Source organism: Diospyros lotus, chromosome 11 (genome assembly GCF_014633365.1).
Source record: "Diospyros lotus cultivar Yz01 chromosome 11, ASM1463336v1, whole genome shotgun sequence".
Taxonomy (NCBI): domain Eukaryota; kingdom Viridiplantae; phylum Streptophyta; class Magnoliopsida; order Ericales; family Ebenaceae; genus Diospyros; species Diospyros lotus.
The window spans coordinates 31,988,610-31,997,729 of record NC_068348.1 but is presented as its reverse complement, the minus strand read 5'-3'; positions in this window follow the sequence as shown (position 1 = coordinate 31,997,729).

The following is a 9,120-nucleotide window of genomic DNA, read 5'->3' as shown; positions in this document are numbered from 1 at the left end:
CACTCGTGAAATTGAAATCCCGGCCCTCGCCCAATTATTTTAATTTCCTGCCCACCTCCCCCCTATTTAAATATCCCCCCTGCGTTCATTTCTGCGTCTCTCCCTCCCTCATTCAGTTCGGCATCACTCCATCTTATAAGGTATTTTTTATTTTTATTATTTTATCATTTTAACTGTTAGATATATTTTGTATGTTTGTTAGTTATAGATTGTTTTTTTTTAACTGATATGTTAATTTTATTTTAATATTTTTTTATTTATATTTATCTCATGTATGTTATTGTTTATTTTACATCTATATAGTTGTATATTTTATATATATATATATCTTATTATGTATTGTGTATATATTATTAATGATTTTTACAAAAAATCATTAACAAATGTGTAAAAAAATTATTATGTCAATTAACATTTGTAAATGAAATATTAAGTGGTTATAAAAAATAAAATGAATATACAATTTTTTTAAAACAGTGTTTTATGTAGTTATTTATTAAATATATTATAATAATTTAAAATAAAAAGCTTAATATTTATATTTTAATTAGTTTTTATAAATATTGTTAGTTAGTTAGGTATTTATTAAATACAAGCTTTAAAATTGGAAATAAAAATATAATGTTATAAAATTTAATAAAAATTTTAAAAATATTTTTTTTAATAAAAGAAATATTAATTTATATAAAAAATTTAATAAATATACTTTGTTTTTTTGTAAAAGCAGTGTTTGTAGTTATTTATTAAATATATTATAATAATTTTAAATAAAAGCTTAATATTTGTACTTGAATGAATTTTTATTTATATTTTAAAATTAAAAATACAAATATATTATTATAAAATTTAATAAAAATTAAAATATAATTTTTTAAAAGAATTATTAATTATATACAAAAATTTAATAAATATTCAATTTTTTTTTGTAAAAACAGTGTTTTAAGTAGTTATTTATTAAATATATTATAATAATTTTAAATGAAAAGCTTAATATTTGCTTTTTTTTCTATTCAATTAATTTATTAAATTTTTAATTATCAAATTTTGTATTTATATATAAATATAAATATCAAAATTTTAATTTGTATTTTTAAATAAAATATTTCTCAATATAATTATATAAATTATAAAAATATATAAATTAAAAATTTTAAATGTGAACTTTCGTAAATAGTAATAATTATGAAAATATTTATTTTTATATAATAATTAATTTATATAATTATATTTATGTTTATATTTTTATTTAATTAAACTTAATTAATGAAATTATTTTTTTTAATTTTTTCTTTCTTGCATGATTTAAAATAATTTAATTTTATTGAAATTTTAATATATAATTTTAAATATTATTATTATTTTTTAAATTTAATTTAATTTTAATATCTAATTTTAATTTTTTTATGATTATTTTTTAATTTTTAGATTCTTACTTGATTTAAAATAATTTAATTTTATTGAAATTATAATATATTATTTTTTTTATTTTTAAAAATAATTTAGTGTCGGGAAACCCGTCATTGATCTGTGATGGGTTTCCTGTCGCTAATCAACCGCACAGGGATTAAAATAATTTAATTTTAATATAATTTTATTTAAAAAATAATATATATATTTTATTTTTTATTTTAAAAAAATAATTTAGTGATGAGAAGCCCCGTCGCTGATTTGTGACGGGGTAATACCCGTCACTAATCTGTGACGGGGTAATTCCCGTCACTAATCTGTGACGAGGTTCCCATCACTAATCAGTTTAGGATTAAAATAATTTAGTGATGGGAAGCCCTATCGCTGATCTGTGACGGGGTGATTCCCGTCACTAATTTGTGACGGGGTTCCTGTCACTAATCAGCTTAGGATTAAAATAATTTAATTTTAATTTTATTTTTATTTTTATTTTATTTTAATTTTAATATATAATTTTTATAGTTTATTTTACAAAATATTTTAGTGACAGGAATTCCGTCGATGGGTAGTCCCTGTCACAGATTAACGATAAAAATAATTTTATTTTAATTTAATTTTATTTATATTTTAATATATGATTTATATTTTTTATTTAAAAAATATTTTAGTGACGAAAAGGCCGTCACTGATGTGAGGCTGGGGCTACCCGTCGCTAATATGTGACGGGAATATCCCGTCGCTAATTCCGTGACAAAAATCGTCTGTCACTAAATTCGTGACTAAATTTTTGCGACGCCACTTTTAGTGATGAATTTTTCTGTCACTAAATTTGATTTTTCTTGTAATGGTAATTTTGAAGTATATATTCTCTGCAACCGTGGAATGAGAGGCAAATACTACATTTTCTTATAACAAATTTGTTTAAATTTATCTTTTCCACTTCTTACATGTTTGAAACGAGGATGATCGCAAAATTTACAACTTATCTCGAATTCGTCATCCTTATAATACAATGTATACCCATTTGAACAACAATCAATCTTCTTACAATCAAGCTCAAGCTAAGAAACAAACTTCTTGGTATGATAAAGCTTAATTGACACACGATTACCAGTTGGCATAGTTTCATGCTTAAACTGCATGACTTCATTATAACAACCTTCAGGTATATTATAGTAAGACTTAATACTCAGCATTCTAATTGTAGTAGAAAGTTCACTTTTTACTTCATAATTCGAATACAATGGGGCTTGTGCAGCAATTAACATTTCATAAAATGCTTATGTATTTTCATTCAGTACTTCATCTATAATGTAAGTTTGATAACCACTCTCACTTCCAGCTCCACTTCCAATATCTTGCATTATATATGGCTCACTCGATGGCCCTCCCGCATCCATTACCATTTGTTTATATGGACTGAATCGATTTCTAAAATTATCTTCTCTATAATATTCATTTTCAACAATCGATGGAGATACTACGGGCACTTCTTCACCCTGATGTGTCCAGTAATAATAATCCTTCGTGAACCCATCTTTACAAATATCCCTTTTGACCTCATTGACAGATTTAAACCTCAAACACTCGCATTTTATATACGGACACCTTAACTTTCCTTTTAATCTTATGAAACTTTCTTTGGTAGATGCAAATTGAATACACTCATCGACACCATTATAAAATTCTCGAGTAATTCCACCCTTTCTTAGATTACATCTATTATCAATCCACTTACGATGCAGCAAAATTTTTATTTTAAATTTAATAATAATATGACTAATAAAAGTATCCTAAAAACCTACAAAGTCATTAATTTGATCGTTAATACATTTGGATCTTTTGAGTATTATAGACCATAACCATTAATTACATCATTAATATCCAGATCATTAGCCAGTAACATTAAATTTAAAACACTAAATGTAATATCCCGAAATTTGAAAATAAATAATGATTATAAATATTGGAGTTTGAGGATATTGGGAATTTAAGTGGAAATATTTATTTATGTGGTTTTGACGAAAATAAGGAATTAAAGGTAATTAATTAAATTATTTGGGAATGATTAATTATTATTAATTATTGTAACTAAGGTGATTATTAAATTATTTGTATTTGAGAAGTGGGAAATTAATTGTTGGAAACCTAGGGGTATAAGTGAAATAAAGAATAAAAGAAACGTGGGGTGTGTGTGTGATTAAAGGAAACAGTCGGGGTTAAAAGGTGATTTGCGAAATTGGGCTGGGATCACTTTAAAAGTAATTGGGGCGCATATATAATCAAAGGTGGCAGCAGCTCAGGGGGTACGCGGCGCACGGACGAAGGCGGGGTCGCGGGTTAGAAGCTGAGGCCGTGCGCGCGGGTAGGGGGTTTTGCTGATTTTATTAAACCTCAGGCACCCAAAACGGCCTCGTTTCGGGGAGGCGATGAAGCCTTCAGCGGCTGCCCCAGCAGCCGCCACGTGGCGCGCTCCCAGCCGCCCAATTATTTTATGCGAGCAGCCTTCGTTCTGCTATGATTTAAGGCCGAATTTGGCCATTTTAGAAGCAGAAAGCAGCGAGGAAATTTGGGGGAAAAAGAACAGTGCGCGCAAGGCCATTTTTGAGGAGAAAACCAAGATTAAACTTGGTTTAAATGGATTTTAATTAGCCAGGTAAGTAAAGAAATGTGTATTAAACATTCTGTACGGTTAAAATTTTATTTTGAGTCCAATTTTGTTAACTTTGGGAGTATATATTAATTTACAGCGTGTATTAATTTGGTGGTGTTCAACCGTGGGAACGCTATAATCAGCTTAAACAAGGCAAGCTTCCCTCTGCCCTTACAATTTCTTTCCATTTTGTGAACCCCTCGCCTTCCCTTAATTAAACGGTATCGCGCATTAATTATATATATAATTGAGGATGTTATTGGCGTTATTTAATTTAAAATAAATATGAGATTTATTGGGATTTTATTTACGGTGCGCCTACGTGGGATTTTAGACGGTTAAATTAATTATATTACACGGTTAGATTTAATTAATGTGAGCTATGATTTTATTAATAGTTATTAAACATTTTACTTCACAGCGGGAGTGCAAGAAAGGTAAGGAACAGCCGTGTAAAGGCAAGCTCCTAACCCTCTCCTCGTGTTCTTCAATTCCTGTGAAAGACCCCGTGATTTCTCGTATTTTATCATCTCCCTTACTTTAACTCGGCGCCTAGCCTTATTTGTTGAATCATTACTCATTTGTTTTAATTTAAATTAAATCTGAGGCTTCTAGAATTTTATTTGTTGTGAGCCTACGGGGGTTTGTACCGCCCCCACTCCTCTTGGGAATGATGTTGAACCCAGCTTGGGAACTAGGTTCCTAGACGTGCGGGTTATTTATGATTTTCTCGGATTTATTTATGGTTCGATTAGAGCTATCGAGCAGTAGGGCATGGGTCAGTTGTTGGTGACGTTGGGGTAGACTATTGTATGCCCCTAAAGTGGACCGTCGGGTGGATACTCCTAGTTACTGGCCGTTGACTGGTGCCGGGCACTGCTGACTAGCTCTACTAGTTTGTGATTTATTGCACGTTTAGATTCATTATATTACTGTTCATTGTTTGATATGCACATGGGTACGGATTGTGTAACGACCCGTTAGTGGGTCTAGAGTTTTATGGAGATTATGATTTTCTATGTGTGATAAATTAGCCTCAAGAATTAGATGTTATAAATATTGTGAGGTGCCTAATTTAAGGGATTGGGCTTTTAAAGAAAACTTGGGTTGAAACCATTTATTTTGGGTTGTGTTTTAATTAAGAATGAGGTTGTGAAGCCTTTGGGCCTAAGAATATATGTATAGATTGGGGCTATTGTGTTGGGCATTGGGCTCATGAGCATAAAGATTTGTGTATTTTAAATTAATCAAAATGAATAAATTATGAAAAGTCTAATGAGGGCTTAATGTTATGTTGAGGACTTTTAGTGGGCTAATGAAAATGGGCCATTATAATTAATTGAGCCAATGAATTGGGCTTGGGCCTATGTAAGTGTACAAATGGATTTTTGAATTGGGCTTAGGCCCATGTGTAAAATGTGAGAGATGGAATTTAATAAATGAAATTATATATATATTTGTATTTTGGGGACTAAAAGAAAAGAAGAAAATAATTATAAAATGCAAAGTGACCAAATGGTCATTTCTTTATTGAAAAATGTGAGGGCAATTAGGGAATTTCATAAATGGGTATTATTAAAAAATGAAATTATGAGTATTATGGAGTAGAAAGAAAAATGAAAAAGAAAAGAAAAAGAGGCAAATGACTAAAAGGGGTTTAATGACTTGTGGTTTGTGTTTAAAAGAGATGGGCAAAATGGTAAATTTGCCAAGGGAGTAGTTGGAAGGTTGGTGGGCGGCCATCCCTTCCTCCATGCCTTCTTCTTTTCTTGTCTTCTTCTTTTCTTCCTTCTCTATTCTCCCGATCGGCCTTCTTCTTTTTCTTCTTCTTCTTCTTCTCCATTTTTGATATCCAAGGAAGCTTGAAGTGAAGTTGTCACTGGGTGCATTCTTCTCCTTGGGTTTCTCTTCATCAAAGGCAAGTTTTTCTTGCATTTCTTTTTGGTTATGCAAGTTATTATTTCTTCTATGTTTGTTTCGTTGCAAGATCATGTTGATCTTCCTTGTTAATAAAGCCTTGGGCCCTTTTTCTCTTGGGTCAAGTTGGTTTCCTTCTTGGTTTCCTTGTTTTCGAATCTTCTATTTTGTTAGGAGATCAAATCATGAGTTTATATTGATGGGTGGATTATTTTCCCATTCCGTTTAAAATCTTGTGTTTTGTCATCAATGGTTCTTTTTGTGAGTTTTCATTAGGGTTTAGTTCACCCTAAATTCTTAAAGGAATGACACTTGATTGATTAGGAATGTTAGAGGAGCAAGATTTGGTGTATCTTGCTTGGGATGTCGATTTTTGTGGGTTGTCGTAGTGATTTTTAAGTTTCAGACCTCTGTTGGTCGACCAAGTTTTTCTGTCGGTCGACCAAGTATGTGTTTTGTTCTTCAGTTGGTCGACCAAGCATTTCTATCGGTCGACCAAGTAAGTGTTTTGTTCTCTGATTGGTCGACCAAGTGTTTTAGTCAGTCGACCAAGTATTTCAGTCGGTTGACCAAGTGTTTTAGTCGGTTGACCAAGTGGGCTATTAGTCGACAAAGTGATTTCAGTCGGTCGACCAAGTGATATTATAAGCCTCTGTTAGTCGACCAAGTGTTTCAGTCGATCGACCAAGCGATAATTTAAGCTTCTGTTAGTCGACCAAATGTTTTTAGTCGGTCGACCAAGTCCCTATTTAGTCGACTAACTCTTCTTCATCGGTTGACTAACTCTTTTATTTCGTCAACTAACAGAATTTATTAATTCTTTCTTTTTGGTTCGATTCTTCTCTAATGCTTACAATATTTCCCCAAAACTCTTGTGATGTTCTAGTTGGCCTCAAAAATCATCTCGTCGACATGTAAGTGTTCCAAAAATGGGGAAGTTAATTAATGGTGGGAATTAAAGATGAAAATCATGAGTTTTTAAATGGTGAATTCATGTAATCAACTTGTTTAATCTTAAGAAATAGTATGAAAATGAATCCCAATGAATAATGCTAAATCTCGTGGTGAAAATACCATTAGCTCATACGATGATATAATCTTGAAGTGTCTAAAGGCACACGATGATCATGATAAGAACATTTCTAATAATGAAGCATGTCGATATGTGTACTTGAAAACCTTCATGAGTATTGCATAATACTATCATTTGTGGTATGGAAATGAATCTCAAATAATGATGCGAAATCATGTGATGAAAATACCATTAGCTCATGTGAAGATATATTCTTGAAATGTTTAAGTGTGCATGATGATCATGATGAGAACATTGCTAATAATGTAGCATGTTTGATATGCTTACTTGAAACCAATATGAGCATTGCATGGTATTATTATTTGCGCACATATTATTTTGCGCGACGGTTACGTACCGCGGGTTGAGAAAAGGATATCCTAAAGAGCGCCTGACGCGGGAAAGGTGGCCACAGACCCGGTCGGCAATACTCAAGCCAAGTGAATGGCTAAATGATTTTTCTATGTATATGTATGCATGCATGTGAATGAAAGGCCTTGAGGGCCGATGTGATGCATAAAATGCATAATGCCAATGGCATGGAAATGATCATATATTTATGAGAAATGAAATGATGCATAAAATGCATAATGACCATGGCATGGGAATGAGCATAATGAATGAGAAATGAAATGATGCATGAATTCCATAATGCTAATGATATGGAAATGGTCATAATGATTGAGAAATGAAATGATGCATAAAATGCATAATGACAATGGCATGGGAATGATAAAAATAATGGGATCTAATGGGAAACGTTACTCGCACTTGGGGAGTCGGGTTTATTCCATTTTGGGTTTATCCATGCCTTGACTCTATTGCCTTTATTTGTTGCAATATATATATACTTGCTGAGCCTTGTGGCTCACCTTGCTTATTCCTGTCATTCTAGGTAAAGGATAAGCTATTGCTAAGGGCGAGTCCAATGAGGCTAGAGCCCGGGTTTAGTTGTGTACAGGAGTGTCCCAGCCTCAAGATCTATGGGTGTAATGTTGAGGGCAGAAAATAGAGGGTTTGATGTGTTGTTAGAACCTTAGTGCCCTTTTATTTAAAAAATGTATGGGCGGTAAGCCCCAGATGATAATGTAAAAAGTGTGTAATATTTATTTTGAGCTCCTATTGATAGTGCGCAAATGTGAAGATGTTTTATTTTGGCTCTTGATGATTAGTGAGCAAATAAAAGAAAAAAAAAATTAGATGGTGTTTATTTTGAGTTATTGTTCTTGTATTCATTTTGTGACGACCTCCTTTCAGATTTCCTTTGCTAGTGGGATTATCTGGGAAAGGGCTGCTACAACTTGCATGTTGGGATATTCATTTATTGAGTATGCTTGGACACGGACATTCTAGCTTGGTCAGGTTGCATCCGGCACGGGCATATGCATCGTGTGTGGTTTACTATATGGGCGGAGCATGGCCTAATGCCTGGATGTATGGGCGCCGGGGTATCACGTTGATGCTCATTACGCCATTGCATTTCTATGTGCATTGCATGGCTACTGGTAGTATTTAGTTCTCGGACGGGAGTACCGTTTCGAGGGAGCCTCTGGCTCGGGTGTTGGGAGTACCAATATGGACGGGTGACGGGAGTACCGACCCTGGTTAGCGCACGCAGGTTTGTTGGAGATTCATGTTGCCTCTCAAGGCAGTGGCAGGTTGGTATGAGACTTGGGTGCCGTGTGTCTTCTGTGAGCCCCAAGGACCGGTATGTGTTTTTATTATGCTATGCTATTGTGTTGTAACGTCTCATGGCTTATGTGTACTGGGGGTTTATTCTGGGTAGAGATTTTTGGTTTTGTGTAGCCTTCAGCCTTTCTTTCCTTATGCTTGCTGAGTCTCTTCACTCACTTTGTTTTCATCATTCCAGGTAGTAGCAGCGTGGGCCATGGCAAGGGAGTCATCTTTTAGCGGCAGAGTCGGTATGGTGTACAGGCAGTCCCATCAATCTCTGTCAACTTTGATGTCTGAGTAGGATTTACTCTATTATTTTCGACTGTGCCAGGTCATTCCTCGAGTCCGTGTATGTTGGCACAGGAGTCTATATTCATTTATTTATCTTGTGACCGCT